Source organism: Sorex fumeus, unplaced genomic scaffold (assembly GCF_029834395.1).
Source record: "Sorex fumeus unplaced genomic scaffold, SorFum_2.1 ptg000092l, whole genome shotgun sequence".
Lineage (NCBI taxonomy): Eukaryota > Metazoa > Chordata > Mammalia > Eulipotyphla > Soricidae > Sorex > Sorex fumeus.
The window spans coordinates 10,057,955-10,074,457 of NW_026606149.1; positions in this window are offsets into that span (position 1 = coordinate 10,057,955).

Genomic DNA, 16,503 nt, shown 5'->3' on the forward strand with positions numbered 1-16,503 from the left:
TTCGATATGCCAGACACAGTAACAAGTCTCATGATGGAGACGTTACTGGGCCCGCTCGAGCAAATCGATGTTCACTGTGGATTTATTCATAACATTTATAAACTGGAAAAAATCTAAAATTTCATCAGCAGATTTATGAATATGCAAATTTTATATGTGCACGGTAGAACATTACTTTAAAACAAGAACAAAACACTGAAACAAATATATATATATGTTTGTAATATATAACAAATTTATATATATAAACAAATATACATTTGTAATATATAATATTTCTTAGAAGTTAATATAGTGGGCTGGAGCAATAGCACAGCAGGTAGGGCATTTGCCTTGCATGCAGCCAACATGGCCAACCCGAGTTCGATTCCTCCGCCCCTCTCGGAGAGCCCGGCAAGCTACCGAGAGTATTCGATATGCCAGACACAGTAACAACAAAGTCTCCAATGGAGACGTTACTGGGCCCGCTCGAGCAAATTGACGATCAACGGGAGGACAGACAGTGATGATATGTATGATTTTCTTAAATCGTCCCTCTAAACAGCTGAGGCGATTTTAAGGGTACTTGTTTAATTTCTCTATTCATTTTCTTCAAAATTTTCATTTCAATTGTGCTGCTCCATCCAAATTCTTTGTAAAGTTCTGAAGATTAAAAGGAGAAACCCCAGGATGTCTTCATCTGCTCTGGACTGGCAGTTGGGTTCCGTCCCCTGCGCTGCTGCCTCCTTTATTGATGTCTTTCACTTTTTCTTTCCCCAGGAGCTGCCGTTGATTTGCTTATTCTATGGTGTTTGAAACGAAGCGTTCATCTTTATGAAGAGTTTCACATTTTTATGTTATTCATGTTGCCTTGGACTGGTCAAGTTTTCCTTCTATTCCTTGGATTTGATGTCATTTTTTAAAAAAATGAAAAAGGGTTCTACAATTAAGTAGACTTTTAAAAATTAATAAATGCATGTTGACTGCCATCACGTTGCATGAGAAGCTTGAGCACGTCTCCGGGACTCAACCTGGCTCAGCTCTGGGCGCCGGGACGCCCCCCTCTCTGACAAAGAACCCTGATTCCCTTCTCTGGTTGGAAAGGGGGTGCTCTCCTCTCCACATACGGACTGTTTTTGAGCAGATCTCAGGGGTCTCCTTACTAATTCCCGTGTGTCACTCCTGTCATTCTTGTAATCCAAGAATTTTTCTGAAATGCAGATTTTTAATTTCTAGGCAAATACACTTAACTTTGGTCAGTCTTCATAATTTGGAAGCTTTAATCTAGAAATTTAAAAAAAATTCTAGATTTTTAAATTAAGCATTGTAGTTTTAATTTTCTTGTATTCATCTTCTAAATATCATTGCATTTGGTCTCTAGGCTTGACTTTTTAAAATACTTTATTTTAAATTTTCTGCAACGGTTTTCTTCGGGTTGAGCCCTATTTGCACTCGGCATCCATACTCAGATTTCTCCGTTAGCTCTGCCCTGGGCGGGCGTAGGGGCTTGCTTTCAGATCTTGGCTGTTGTAAGCCACAGAGCAATCGCGATGGGTGTGCATGTGCCTTTGTGAATTTGTGTTTTGGTGACAGGCCACTCTCCCGCTGAGGAGGCCTCGTCGCCATTTGGATTCGCGTTGTCTGGCCATCAGTGAAGCCAAGCAAGTTCCCGCGTGTCTGTTGACCATCGGCGAATCTTCTCTGGGAAGCATCTGCTCAGTGCTTCTCCCCGTTTTTCGAGGAGGTGTCTAACTGTTGCTGGCTTTGAAGGGTTCTTCATGTAACTTGCACAGTGATCCTTTAGCAAATGTATGAAGCACGAGCATATTTTACCATTCAGTAAAGAGTTTTTGTGAGAGTTTCTTTCAGCTGGAAGAAAGTTTTTAGTTCAACCTAATCCCACCTGTTGGTTTCCTTGTTAGTAGGGCTGCCCACCAAAGAGGGTTTTGAAGTCAACACAAAGAGAATTTTGCCTATTTTTTTAAATGTATTTTTATGGATTCAAAAAGTCCCATATCTAGTTCTTTAATCTATTTTCCATGTTCACAAACTGGAATATTGTCGTTGCTGAAATGACCATCCTACCAAAGCAGTAAAGATACAATACTGTCCCCAGCACAATGGTGCTTTTCAAACACAGACTAAGTACTATTAAAGTTGGCTAGAACCCACAGGAGCCCCAAATCACAAAGTAATTAAGGAAAAAATATGGACGATATTATTTTTTCAGCTTTAAATTATCCTGCAAAGTTGTAGAAACTAAAACACAGTGATAATGAGTAGAAGCAGAGAGCAGACCAATGGGAGGGCATTGAAAGCCCAGGGATAAACCCTCAGATATCTGGACGGTGAATCCCTGACAGTCAAGCCAAGAGCCTGAGGTGAGCAAAGGAAAGTTTCTTCAACAAAAAGTTCTGGGAACATTGTTTAGCCACACAAAAAATACCAAAATTAAACACCGTCTCACAGCATACAAAAGTGTATTCACTCTCTTTTTCCCTGATCATCATCACGGTCCTCCCGTTGTTCATCGATTTGCTGGATTGGGCCCAGTAACGTCTCCATCATGAGACTTGTTGTTACTGTGTTTGGCATATCGAATACGTCACGGGGAACTTGCCAGGCTCTCCGAGAGGGGCGGAGGAATCGAACCCGGCTCGGCCAGGCCAGCTGCGCACAAGGCAAACGCCCTACCGCTATGCTATCGCTCCAGCCCCCCTGATCATCATAGAATATAAAATAATTTTTGAAATAGAATAAAATATTTCACAATAAGGCCACTTAAATACCAGGGTTTTTCTTAAATTTTGTTAATGTAGAATTTTCTCAACTCTTTCCTATTTATAAGGTTGAAACATTGAAAATAAAATGTTGCACATTTTTGCATTATGCCATAAGCATTTTCCCTGAGTCCTTCATAGCCAGATTATTATTTTTCAGTCTTTTATTAACTTATTATTTCCTGTTTTCAGGCATTGGGGTTGTTTTTAACTTTTAACCTCGTAAATAGTATTCGGTAAACATCTTTATGATATATGAGACCATTTACTCTTCCCGAGGTTATTTATGACAAGTTATTCTTATTAGAACAGACATTAGGAGAAATTTCTCAGAACACAAATCCTGGATCAAAGTCTAAACTATTTTGTGGACTTGAGTAAATAAGTTTCTAAAATTATGCATAAATGTCCTCACATTCCATAATAACTCTTACCATTTCGGGCCAATTATTTATAGACAAAATGGAATTTTCCATTTGTTCTGAATTTTCTGGTGTGGCGGTTCTTCTACCGTGCTTGCTGTTTCTATATTCTCTTGGATGACTGTGTCCCTTCCAAGTCTTGTGTTCTGGAGGTTTCTGATGGTGAACAAAGGGTGTATGAATGGCATCAATCATCCTTACATAACCCCCACCCGCTCAATCTCTCTCCCTGTTCTGCGCTTTCCTTCTTGGGTCCAACGAGGAAATTTCTGTATCCAACTAGCCATCCCGTAGGGGATCCATCCTGTGCCTCTGTTTCCTCTCCAAACGTGTTCCGGCTAACCCGGACTATCACCGAGGAGGCCGATCATAAAATCAATAGACCCGCTGGATGCCACGTCCTCCTTCAGAGCTCCCCCGTTTTGCCGCTTCTGAGAGCGCATCATTAACCACGACGCCAACCCTTCCGCCAACCCTTCTGCTCTGCCGTACGCGTTTAGCTGACTGCAGAAATTTCCCTTCGTGCAAAGATACCAGACAGATCCGAAAGTCTTTAAGAGAACACCCAGAGCCGTAAATTAGAGCCTGGAATCAGACGTCAGCTTGGAATTTTTGTGCTTCTTTCATGCAGCGAAGCTCTCCGAATTAGCGATGGGTGGATGACACTTCTTGGCAACGTGTAAGGCATGAGAGACCGTTCATTTGTGGCATCTCCCTTGCCAGCCCTGCAACATCAAGCCAACGGCTGGGCAACTCGTTCACGTGGCGAACGAGAGCAACCGCAGAGCTGGGAGCTCGGCACTCGCCCCTACAGACGGGGAGGTCTCGGGCTGAAGTTCGAGAAGCTGCCCTCTGCGCTCTCCTAACACGTCACGCTCGCCCCCTCCCGCCCCGTCCACCAGGGCAAGGGGCAAGGGGTCGCGGCCACGGTCTGTGCATTTCTTCTGCGAATCCCACACCCCACCCTAGTAGCTCAGCCCCTCACCACTGAGTCTCCACACCGTTCTACTCTGATCTCCAAACTTTGGGATCGAAAGTAAAAGTTATTTTACAGCTCCGGTGCGGCTTAAGTTTATTTGTATTGCGTTAACTTGTTTTGCAAGAGTTCAGATGCAGGGCTGGAGCGATGGCACAGTGGGTAGGGCGTTTGCCTTGTACATGGCCGACCCGGGTTTGATTCCCAGCATCCCATGTGGTCCCCCGAGCACCGCCAGGAGTAATTCCTGAGTGCAGAGACAGGAGGAACCCCTGTGAATCACCGAAAAGCAAAAAAAAAAAAAAAAAAAAAGTTCAGATGCTTCTACACTTTAGAGGAACAATGATATGTAAGTCTTTCTAACAGTGCACATTGAATAAAAAAATATAATACATCCTCACATGCTGTAGATAAAACATCTTAGAGGTTCAGTCATTTATCTGCATTGATTAGAGCCCGGTGGCTGGCTCTGGTTACCCAGGAGATCAATACTCCTCGGGAAGTTTCTGCAGTTCCCTTGACCTCATGACCACCGGCGGTTATTTATGGTCTAATATGCACCCACGCGTCGACTCCAGACTCCCACAAAACAGTCTACTTGGCCTCCAGTTCCGGTCCAAAGCCGTTCCGTCTCCACACGTGCTTCTCCGAGCCAGCCCGAATCCTGGGACGCCCTCCTCTCTGCTCCTGCGTCCTGCGTCTTGGCACCTTCCCGGGGTCCTGCCTCTGGCCCCGAGCCTGCTGCAGTTCGTCCCAGCCTGGGCCCCCTCCAGCCCCCACCCTGTCCGGCACCCACTCTGCTCTGCTGCCCACAGCCAGAGACAAGCCCCAGGGCACCTCTTGGGCCCCTCCCCCGCTCTGAGAGTCCTGGCTCAAAGCCGGCACCGGGTCAGCACCCCCTCTGCTGTCCTGGAGGTGCCCTGGGGTCTTTTACTTCTGTGGGGCCCAGTCCTGCAGCCGTGGCCGTGGGGCCCTGCTCAGAGGTGGCCACACTGACCCGCTGCCTTCTGGCCGGTGAACCCTCCACCCGGACCCGTGTTCCCGAAGGTGGAGAATTACTCCTTGGGCCCCGGTGGCCACGAGCATGCTGCCACGCGCGGCCACTTTATATGCACGCCCGGCATCGCATGAACGCACGAGGCTCGTGATCAATCTTATTATTTGAGTGTTTTATGCTTCAGGCTGTTTCTCTTGTTTTGACACATTGTTCATGTCCAAAATGAAATCTGTGAAATCCGTCTCCTTAAACGTTCTCTCCGTCTTCCTTCCTAGGAGCTGGTCCCCAGGGGTAGGGCTGGGGCAGAGACGGTCAATGTGCAGCTCTAAGGTGTCTAAGCCGAGGGTGTCCCTGCGGGGGCCTTGGGGCCCTTCTTTCTTCTCCAAGACAGAGGAGCGGGGGGATCCCCTGGCCGTGCTCAGGGAGCAACGTGAGGCGACTTTCCTTTCTGCAACAGCAAACAGGAGTCCTTACCTTGTTAAAAGGGTTATTTGTGCAAAGGGGACGTTTTGCTGTGCTCAGGGATCCTCCCAGTGCTGTGCCCAGGACTTCCTCCTGGCTCTGTGTCCAGGCCTCTCTCCTGGCTTTGTGCTCAGGGCTCACTCCAAACAGTGCTCGGGGTGCCACGGGGGAGGCCCCTGCTGGCCACGTGCAAGGCCAGCACCTTCACCCGCACTCTAGGTCGCTCGCTGGTCCCACCGCCTCTCCTGAAACACTTCGCACGTGCCTCTTGGTTTTCGGTGTGAATTCAGTTCAGTATTGCTGCCTGTGTAAACGACAATCATCACGGAAGACGGTCCTGCCGTCACCGTGCACTTAGATCCCTGCCCGAGTGGACAGAGGGAACATCAGAACTAAATAGGAGAGAATGAGTCACTGAGGCGTGTTGCCCGTCTTCTGCCCTCGGTGCCGTGGCCGTGGCTCGCTGTGGACATCCATGCACGGAGACCCCTAGGGGTGCCCTTCCTGCTGTCTATCCAGGCGTGGGGGCAAGCAGAGTGGCAGGGGGGCATCCCGCCCGGGGCCGTCTTGACGAGAATGTGTCTCTGTGCCTAGCAGCAGAGCCCGTGAGCACGGAGCCCTGACGCTGCCCACGTCACGGGGCAGGAGGCCCCGGCTGATTCTGACCCCTCGTGCTCCTGGGACACGCCTCACTCCCCCCCCCACGTCCCACCAGGCACCAGCGCCAGGAGCCCCTGGGGACCAGTCAGGGGACACACGCTTGGTGCTGCCCCTGGTCCCCTGCCGTGACCTGCAGAGCCCGGGAGCAGCGAGTCCCCGGGCGGTGCCTCCTGGGACCCACAGGAGAGGGGGCAGGGTGGACACCACTTGCCTCAGGCCCCGGGTGCTGCCCGCCGCCCCCCTCCCCTTCTTCAGCCTTGCTGCCCACAGTGCTCGCGAATCCCCGCTTGGTGACGGCTGTGATTCCGCACTGAGTATTTCTCGCCCGCGTTCTCATCCGTGAGTCCCCACCAGCATGTCTGTCATCCCGACACTGAGCACGTCAGGGAAGCGCCCAGCTGCCCCTCACCTTCAGACGTGCCCACCCCGCCCCCTCACGTGGGGGACGGCTCCACAGAGCGTAGCCTAGGTAGGTGAAACTCCTGATGCCTTCGGAGGAACATCAAAACGCTATTCTGAAAGGTGCAGATTATTTGTAGTTTTTCTTATGACGTGAGGGGGAAACTGAAGCCATGACAGGCTGCAGCCAACGTTAAGTCTCAACCAGGCCTCAGTTTCTGTTTTCCCCGAAGCAGAACTTGCCGTTTCTGGTAAACTCCCAGCTGAGTAATGTGCCGAGATAAGGAATTGGGCAGTTGGGTCTGGCTGGTCATGAGGGGGTCACTGTGCCCTTCTTGGAAAAAAAAACCCCAAACTGTGACTGGCACCTGCTGTCTAATTGCTGACCACTGTTGTAAGAGGGTTCCAAGCCTGCTCGGATCGGGGCTGAGCATCCTCCACCCAGATCCTCCGTCTTCCAGCAGGCAGGGGTCACACCCACCACCTGACCCCCTGGCGCCGTGTAATCCCAGCAACGGCCAAGACCCAGAGACTATAAAACCCAGCTCTCGGAAGCATGCAACATCTTATTATCTCATCCTTACTTTGGACAACCTGGCAGGCTACCGACTGTTACCTGCCCACAGGGCAGAGTCTGGCAAACTCCCCGTGGCGTACCCAATATGCCAAATACCAGTAACGATGATGGGTCTCATTCTCCTAAAGAGCCTTGAATATAATCTCAGGGCTAGGATGAAGGAGATGTTACTGGGGCCTGCTCGAGGCAGTCGACGAACAACAGGATGGTCGTGATTGTGATCGTTGTAAGAGGGCAATGCTAAAAATAACCCAGTCTATAAATTGCTTCTTAACTCTGAGCCCTATAGAAACCGCTTGTGATTTGGAGTCGGGGTCCCTGTGGAGACTTCACTGTGTTGGATGAGACACAGCTAGCTCAGGCCAGCGCTGGCTCGGGCTAGTGATAAAGTTCCTTTGCTCTTGCATTATCGTGTGTGGACTGGGTCTCTCGGCAATTGGGGATCTGAAACTCGGGCACAATATAATGATACAAAACTTCAGCTGTATAGGAAAATAGCAACATCCTGCACTTTTTATAAATACTGTTTTCCTCTGGGGGTCACTGGGTTTAGCCGTGAGTTTGACGCCAACAATCTGCTCGACTTGATGCCCTTTGCCTTATCCACTTCCCCAGCCCCCCACCTAGTGTCAGTTCGGCTTCTAGGTGCATCTGTGGCATTTATTCACTATGTGCAGTTCCATTTTTTTTGTTTGCTTTTTGGGTCACACCCAGCGATGCTCAGGGGTTACTCCTGGTTCTGCACTCAGGAATTACTCCTGGCGGTGCTCAGGGGACCATATGGGATGCTGGGAATCGAACCCAGGTCAGTTGTGTGCAAGGCAAATGCCCAACCCGCTGTGCTATCACTCCAGACCCTGTGCAGTTCCATTTTTTAATGCCAATCTAATATCTTACATTCCTTTTGGGTTTCTAGCCCCTGACTAGTTCTGTTTCTCTGGCCCCACAGAATTTCCCCCGTTTCTGTGTTCCCGAGGCGCCTGGGAGAATGACCCGTCAGACTTCTCGCCCGACTCCTTGTTTGTGGGACGTCAGCTGGGGTCCCTGTGCCGAGACCCCCTGCCCCCGTGAGGCTTCCCCAGACCCCGAGGCCTGTGGGTAAGGCGCCCCCTGGGCCCCCCAGCTCCTTCCCAGGGTGATCAACTGCCCCTTTGGGGGGCTGTGCACTGCGGGGGGGGGACTCTATTCCCCCACGAAATCAATCCCACCAACATCTTCACTTCCAGGTTGACCAAGCGCAGCCTCAGAGGTGAGGCTCCTGGCCTGGCCCAGTCCTGCCCCCAACCGTCTGTCCCCTGTCTGCCCCCCGACTCTGGCAGACTTTCCTTGGGACACCAGACCTTCCCACCCCCCCTCAGCCTGGGTCTCTCCGGTGTGAGACCCCCTCCCCCCATGTGGGCCTTGCACTTCCTCTCCGTCCTATGCCAAGTCCCGTCCTTCCCTCCGGCCAACCGCGACTCTCGCCTGTAGCATCCGAGCTGCCCACACATTCTTTTAGGCGGGCAGCAAGGATGGAGGGTCCTCGGAAGGCCTCTGCGTAGACGCTCACGTGCGTGGACGACGTGATTGGCCATAACCAATCAGAGAGCAGGAACAGCTGAGGGACAGGAGCCCGGCAGTGACCGCGTAAGCTCTCTGTGGCCAGCAGGTCTCTTTGGGGGCTGCTGGAGCCGGGCTCAGTGCTGTTGGGGGCTGCGGCTGGCCCCATGCAGAGACGTGTCCCTGCAGTCAAGAGATAAGGAGCTGGAGCACCAGAGCCTCTGGGGGGTGGGCCGTTCCCCCTGCGGCCTCCCTGGCGCTCAGTTAGTCCCAAGGCTGCTCCAGTCTGTGTGGTCGGGATGAAACAGACCCGGAGACGTGCCATCTGCAGAAACTCTGGATGCCCATGTCGCCCACAATGGGACACCCACGCAGCTTGTGCCTGACCGGAAGCCCAGGCCCACCAGAGCATCCACGGGTGCGGGGGGGGGGGGGGGGGAATCCAGACTCGTTTCCCAAACACTGGCCCATGGCCCCTCTTGTCCCTTCCTCTGCGTCGCCTGCACCCTGAGCCCATCGTGACGGATGGTGAGATTGCGGGCACCCACTGGTCTTTCTCATGAGCCACAACGCCTCCCTCTGGGCGGCTCCGTGTGCCAGGGACAGTCTTGGTCTGGTCCATCTGTGAACAGACTCGGCCCCTCGGTGCTGGGCTGCTGCTCCAGGGAGGATTTGGCGACACGCTCTGAGCCCAGACTCCGGGTCTCCGGAAGCCGAGGGCCAGGCCTGTGCAGTGAGGAGGAGACACCCGCGTTCGCCTGCAGAGCTCGGCCCTGCGAGCCCCCGAGGTCTGCGCTCACCCTTGCACAGCCTCTGGCAGACACGAAGCTCGGCTGTGAGCTGGGCTGCTGCTCCTTGAGGAGCGAACAGGCCGGGGTAAGTTGGGTGCACCGCCACCGGAAACCTGGGACAGCCGTGAACCCTTCATGTGGCGTCCAGCTGTTTGCGGTGGACAGCCGGGCCTCTCACCCAGCCCTGCCACCTTCCTGGGGATTCAGGCTGCGGCGGCCCTGCCCTTTCTCAGCGTGCGACCCAGAAAAGGGGCCCGAGAAGCTGGCACTGCCCATGCCCCGCTCAGAAGGGGAGGGACGCGGGGAGAACCCCGTGACTTTCCCGGGGACCTCCGGAACACTCCGCCACTCCTTAACCTGCCCGCCCCATGCCCGTGGGGTCCGAGGCCCCCTCGGTGAGCCGTGGGTGCTGCCACCGATTCTCCGATTGGCTGGCGGGACTCCGACTCCCGTGACAGATGGCACGCTCATTTCATTCCTAGTCTGTTTTGTTTTGAATTTATGTTGACAAAGGCGGGGGGGGGGGCGGGAAGCGTTTCTGGAAGCGGGGAGGTGTTTGTTGTGCTTCACAGAAGCCTGAGAGGCACACGATTCCCTTCAGCGGCAGCCGAGGCGATAGCACTGCCCGGGGCCTGTCGGCAGAGCAGCCTGGCCGCGCCGGCACGCGTCCCCCCCAGACTGGCACCACGAGACGAGGCGGGCTGCCACCAGCCCCCGGGACGCTCCGGCAGATTTACAAACAGTGGCTGAGGCTGCCAGGAGAAACGTGTGCTTGAAAGAGCAAACCGGAACCCCGCTCACCCTGCCCCGGGCGGGGGAGGGGGGAGCAGCAGCTCTGGGCGTCCAGCCACACTGCCCACGGTGGACACGTGGACACGTCCATTCCCGCACGCACGGGGCTTCGAGGTTCAGCGGGAATTGCCCGGGGGAAAGCCATTTCCAGGTTCAGCGGTTTAATTTTTGGTTGACAAGATCAAGTGTATTCCACGCGTGAAGGCAGAGGCGGGCGGGTCACGGGGCCAGGCGCTGATCAGCCGCGCCCGTGAGCACGCTCGGTGATTTTTCTAATCACACGCAATTATTGTTGAATCGTAAATATCAGTTGCTCAACACTGCTCATTCTATTCTTTTTTTAGTATCTAGGTCATTTGTCACTGCTTTATCAGAATTGTTCAAAAGATCCCCATGTGCTTTTCCCCTCCAAATCAAGCAATGTTTTATTGGAAATTTTTGATCTAAGCCTGTTAAGGTTTGGGATATAAATATCCAAGTGGATATCCTTCAATTCGGTGGCCATTTTTAATTTACAGACCCCACGATTGCGTCCTCTTGAGCTTCCAATCACTTCTGTATTCAACTCTTATTTATTATTTGCAGAATTAAATCCTGAGAAAAAGCTGTGCTCATTATTCTTCCAGGCCATCTTTTTTTTTCCCCCCTCTAGAGTAATAAAAGGCCTAGTAAGTAAAAATAAAAGAAAATAAAAATAGGGGGATAGCTAGCTCACCCAGAATATGGGGAGGAGTGGGGGTGGGGGCGTAGATCAAGGAGGCCGGATCTGGGGGCGGGGGCCCGGCACGCCGGTGTGGGGCTGGTTCTGGATCACAGTGTATCTGAAACTCAGCTATGAATAACTTTGCAAGTCACGGTGTCCTCATAAAAGCTAAAATTGAATAAAAATATATTTTCAGCGGGATGAGAAGATTCATCATCTGAGACAGACAGACCCCCCCACCCCCCAAAAAAGCATCTCTCGGGGAGAAGCCAAGCTCTTGAAAACTTCTGTGGGTTTTCCCTGCAGACCAGCGTGACCCCAGGCCCCCACCTGGGCCCCACCAGGCCCAGTCACCAAGGCAGCGTTTCTGTCTGATTTCTCACCGCTTGTCCCTGGCTGACAGCCTCTACTGGGGTTCCGGGCGAGTTTATTCCCTTGTGTGGACGGCCGGGCTGGCTCCCATCACCTCCCCCCGCCACGTCTCTCAGCATGGCCGGCGTCTCCAGGAACCAGGAGGACCTCGTCCCCTGGTTTCCTTCCCGCCTGGTTGGCCTCATTAACTCATATTCCACTTGAGCGGAACCTACCGTGGCTGGGTTCTCACTTCCTGACTCAGTTTACCCGGCATCGTCTCCTAAAGCCCCCGACTGTGTCCACACGAATCTGTCACCGTGTTTAAGGACAGAGGGACTCCTGACAGAGCAGCGCCTGACGTGCCTGGTCCTCACCGGAGAGCGCTGGGGGCGCATCACATTCTCTCTGCCGGCTTTGCCTCTGTTCGTTCAAAATCATTTTCTGACACAGGTTTAGTTTTGAGTTAAATTCTAGCACTCACGCCATGTGTGGCTTCCCATGTCCAGGCCACTTTCCAAATGCTCAGAGAGTCAGGCCAGGGGGTCCGTGCAGCCCCTCGCTGAGCTCCGGTGAGGACAGTGCTGGCCCTTTGAGGTCTCCCATTCCGGCCCCCCAGTGGCAGGAGGGAGACCCCTACGGCCAGTCACCCCGACTCAGGCCCCCTGAGCCTTTGCTCCCCGACGGGCCTGTGCTGGAGGCAGCTTCTGAGTGTTCCGGAATCTTCCATGCTTGTGGGTCACTGCCTGCTGCCACCTGCCCCACCCACGGCGGCTATGCCCTGAGCCAGGTGCCGTGTCCAGCCCTCTCCTCCCTGACCACAGCCGGCCTTCCTGCCTTAGCCTGCGGACAGACACGGGGTCCAGGAGAGCCCCTCTGAGCAGGCGCCCTGGGTGATGGGAGCTGATTCCCGATGGGAGAAAGACGAGGCCAGAGCACGACGGGGCCACTTCTGGAGGTGAGAGTTGGGGCCACGCGTGACGGCCAAGTTGTGCTGGGGGGGAATGTCCTATTGGGGACCCAGCCTCAGGCTCCATGCAGGCTCACACCAGCCTCCATGGTGAGTGCAGGCAGCTCACGGGCCTCCGGACCCCCAGACCTCAAACCTCCCTGTCCCACGCCCTCCTGGAAAGCGACCTGCCCAGCGGGGGGCGGGGGGAGGCTGAGGCGGGCTGGGGAGAGCGGCCCACCTTGCCCCAGCCTTAGACACCCGCCTGCTCTCCTCTGGGTCTGCCTGCACCAGGCCCTGGTCCAGGCGGAGGCTCCAGGGCCTTGAGCTGCGTGTGCTCGGGACTGGCCGGAGTCTGCATGTGCCCTGAGTGAGTCTCTCTCTCTCTCTCTCTCTCTCCCTCTGTCGGGAGCTCTCCTCTGTCCCAGAGCACCATGCAGTCCCGGGCCCAGCCCGTTTCCACCTCCTCTGACCCCTGCCTCAGGCAGCAGCCCTGCAGGAAGGCCCCCTCCCCTCCCCGAATCCGCCCCTTTCCGGACGCCTGTCGCTCAGAGGCGAGCAGCCTCCAGAAACCACAGCCAGACCTTTACTCTAGCGGCACATCCTGCTTTCTTGTCCCTCCCTCGACCTCCGGGGCCTCCGGGGTTTCCAGGGACCCTGCTTAGCCCCCACGCGTCAGCAGGATCGAGGGGCGGCCCCCGAGGGAACCCCAGCGGGAGGAGCCTGCCAGGTCTCAGTGGCACCGTGACTCTGCAGAGAACAACTCTGTGCCGGTGACCCCCGACCCCTGCACCCAGGGGAAGCCCCATGGTGCCACCTCCACACCTCACCCCCATTCTAGTGTTTTCTGGACGATTCCCCCAACCTCATTAGGAATCCAGAGGGAGGGAGAGACAGAGAAAGACAGAGATAGAAAGACAGAGAGACAGAGAGACAGAGAGAGGCAGAGAGAGGCAGAGAGAGAGGGAGGGAGAGAGAGAGGGGGGGAGAGAGAGAGAGAGGGGGGGGGGGAGGGAGAGCAGGAGAGGAGCCCGCATAGGGGAGAGCCCGGGCAGCCGCCTCCACTCCTGGGGCTGTGACTGTCGTCAGGGCCGGGAGCAGCATTGCATCCACCGACAGTGCTCAGGGGTCTCTCCCGGCATGCCTGGGGTCTGCCTGCAGTGCTGGGTCAGAGGACGCTCAGCCACGTCCTGTCTCCCCTTGGGTTCCACCAGCTCCCGGCTGTGGAGGCTGTTCTGAGCACACAGAGTCCAGCTCGGACCAGCCGGGATTTCCAGAGGGCGGGGTTGCCCTGGCCACCCCTGAGTTTCTACCCTGTCCCCCACCTTGGGTCATCGCGGCCCATCAGCAGGGGAAGAGGTAGGGACTAGCATCGGGGAGAAGCCCCCTCCCCCTGCAGCCCTCTGCTGGGCAGACCTCTCCCGGGCCATGCCGCTGCCGCTGTCCGGGACGGGGGCCTGTCACCCCCGGGTGCGCACCGAGAGAAACGTCTCTCTCCACTTTGTTCTTTCACCTTCTGCCGGATTCTCTGAGTTTCCGGTTATTCGACTCGGCACAAATTGCTGTTCGCCCGGGCGCTGCCGTGATTTCTGATTTGCAGCTGTCACTCCCATTAATCCCGGCCGGGTGACAAGCTGTCAGTCCCTGCGGGGACAGCCATTCGTTTCCTGGGGGGACGTGACGCAGCCGTCGCCCTGAGCCACACGCACACATGTGTGTGCGCCCAGACCAGGTGGATGGTCCCACCCACGCCGCGGGCTGGCGCTGGAGCAGAGACGCAGACCCGGCGACTCTCTGGCCAGCCCTCGGGAATTTCCCCGTCACCCTCCCCAAGCATGGCCCAGGCATGGCAGAGCCAAGAGGCAGCTGTCTGGGCTCTAATCTGCGTCGCTGTCATCCTGGCTTGAGCGGGATTTTCGTTGGGGGCTTTGAAGAACCCCCGTGACTGACGGGTTCTGTGGGTCTACCTCTGCTCGGGGGATAAGGGCGCTCTGACAAGGCCGGCACTCACCACCTGGGCCTTGATCAGAGAGAGCCCTTGCTCCGGGGGCCAGGGATAACACGAGTCCCCATGGGCCCTGCCCACAGCCAGTCATGACAGGGTCCACGTGGGAGAGCCCCCTTCCTCTCTATTTCTAGAACTCTGACCCCACTGCCACCGGCAAGGCAAGCACCGTATCGCTGTCCTATGTCTCTGGCCCGGGACGGCATCTCTTAGCAAACAGTGTAAGGCATCTTGAAGCTACAGAGTAATAATGAAGATGAACCATGGTTGTTCCGCAGCTCGAGGCTGGCCTGGAACCAGCACAGGGCCAGGGGTCCCTCGAGCCGTCAGCCTCTCCCTCACCCGCTGACAGCGCTAACCTCCCAGCGGAGCGACCTTGGGGAGCACCTGGCGTTCTCGCCCGCGAGACAGGGTTAATAAAGCCCCTCACGGGTTAACACACACACACACACACCTCCGAGAACAGGGCTGATGTGTATTAAGTACGGCAGAGGAACCTGCCGGAAGATGAAATATGGCTTGTCTTTAAACAACTAATGACATGTAGGAAAAGAAATCAATTTGACCTTGATGTTTTAAACATTCTCTTTGAAGGAGCCCAGAGTTTGTGAATAGCTTCTCTGTTCTTCCTACCCACATTGGAAAAAAAAACAACAAAATCGTATAGTCCTGACCGTGAGGCTTGTTATTGTTTTTCCTTAACAGAAGCCATAGGCAGGTGGGGGGTGGGGGGTGCGAATCTCAGGATAACTGAATACAAACCCCACAGGAGAGTCGACCGACTGGAGGGGACGGGCCCGGGGGCTTCCAATGACGCGTCTCCCTCCAAACTCACTGCATCGGAAGTCAGGGCTCCAGCCCACACGGTCCATCTCTGACAGCATCTAATTTAAATGATACTGGTGGGCGCCAGAATAACGAAAGCCAACGCTTCCAACGAGCGTTGGAAGTAGAAGAGAGGTTTATTTTTAAGTTTAATCACTCAATTGTTGTTGAGATTTTTTTCTTACTATGCACATGCATTCCTTTGGAAAGAAAAAGATACGCAACTCACGGGGACCCCGAATACTGGAAGCCGTACGGAGTCTTGCGTTTATTCCGAGTGTTTTCCTCGACCGAGTGGAAGACGAGGCAGAAGCCATTGTCCGAGCTTCTTAGAAGCCTCCAGAGGGGAGACAGAAAGCCTCATGAATTTTCACAGGAAGATAGGCACGCATGTATGTTCACCTGGAGAGAGTTTTGTTAAACATTGCTTCCTGGGTTTTAGAGACCACCTCTCCTCTGGCAGTTTTTCCTCACTGGCTCTGCAGTGGGAGGGAGGTCAGAAGGTGGCCGGGATCGAGGTGGGCAGGAACTTGCCCGAGGTTGAGCTTTGCGAGTCCCCGGGGGTGAATCCGAGACTAGTTTACAAGGAGACTCCGAATGCAGATGGTAATGCGTGGCTTTAAAAGTAATTTGTGGCCATTTAAAGTGGCGCTTCTCACTTCTGTAGAAGGGAAATGGCTTTGGTGACTTCCAAGTCACAAGGACAACTTTGGGTCGTGACCAGGCGTCCCTGCAGCCTGTCCAGGTGGCCCAGAGGGGTCGGCGGCTCCCAACCCCCACCCCCACGGCCATTTCCAGGGGCTTCTGGGACCCAGGGAACACGTGGCGGGCCCAGGGGTGCTGAGGTAGCCCAAGGTCAGAGCTGAGCACGCCGACAGCTGGACCCGGACGCTGGAGGTCTTGAGCTGTCTTCACAGAACCTTCTGGTGCAGCTCGTCCTGGGAAGACAGAACCGGTCCTTGAGCCCTGGTAGGAAGGAGGTCCCGCCACGCGCTGGGCGGGGAAGGGCAGACGCAGGACCCAGCGTGGGCCGGCCCTCCCGCTGCTCGTCTCTGCCGAGGGCCTGGCTCTGTGGCCCAGAGCTGGGATTTTCTTGCAGCCCCCAGGACTTTCCCATCCTGCCTGGCATGCAGAGAACTCCAGAATAACTTCCCAAATAGCGGCGGCCACCAAAACGGCCGGCGAAGACGGCAGGATACAAACCGTCATTTGCTACAATATCTGATTCTGTGTTCCTTTGGGGGCCACACGCGGCTGTCCTCCAGGCCTCCTCCTGTCTCTGGACACGGGGGTCAC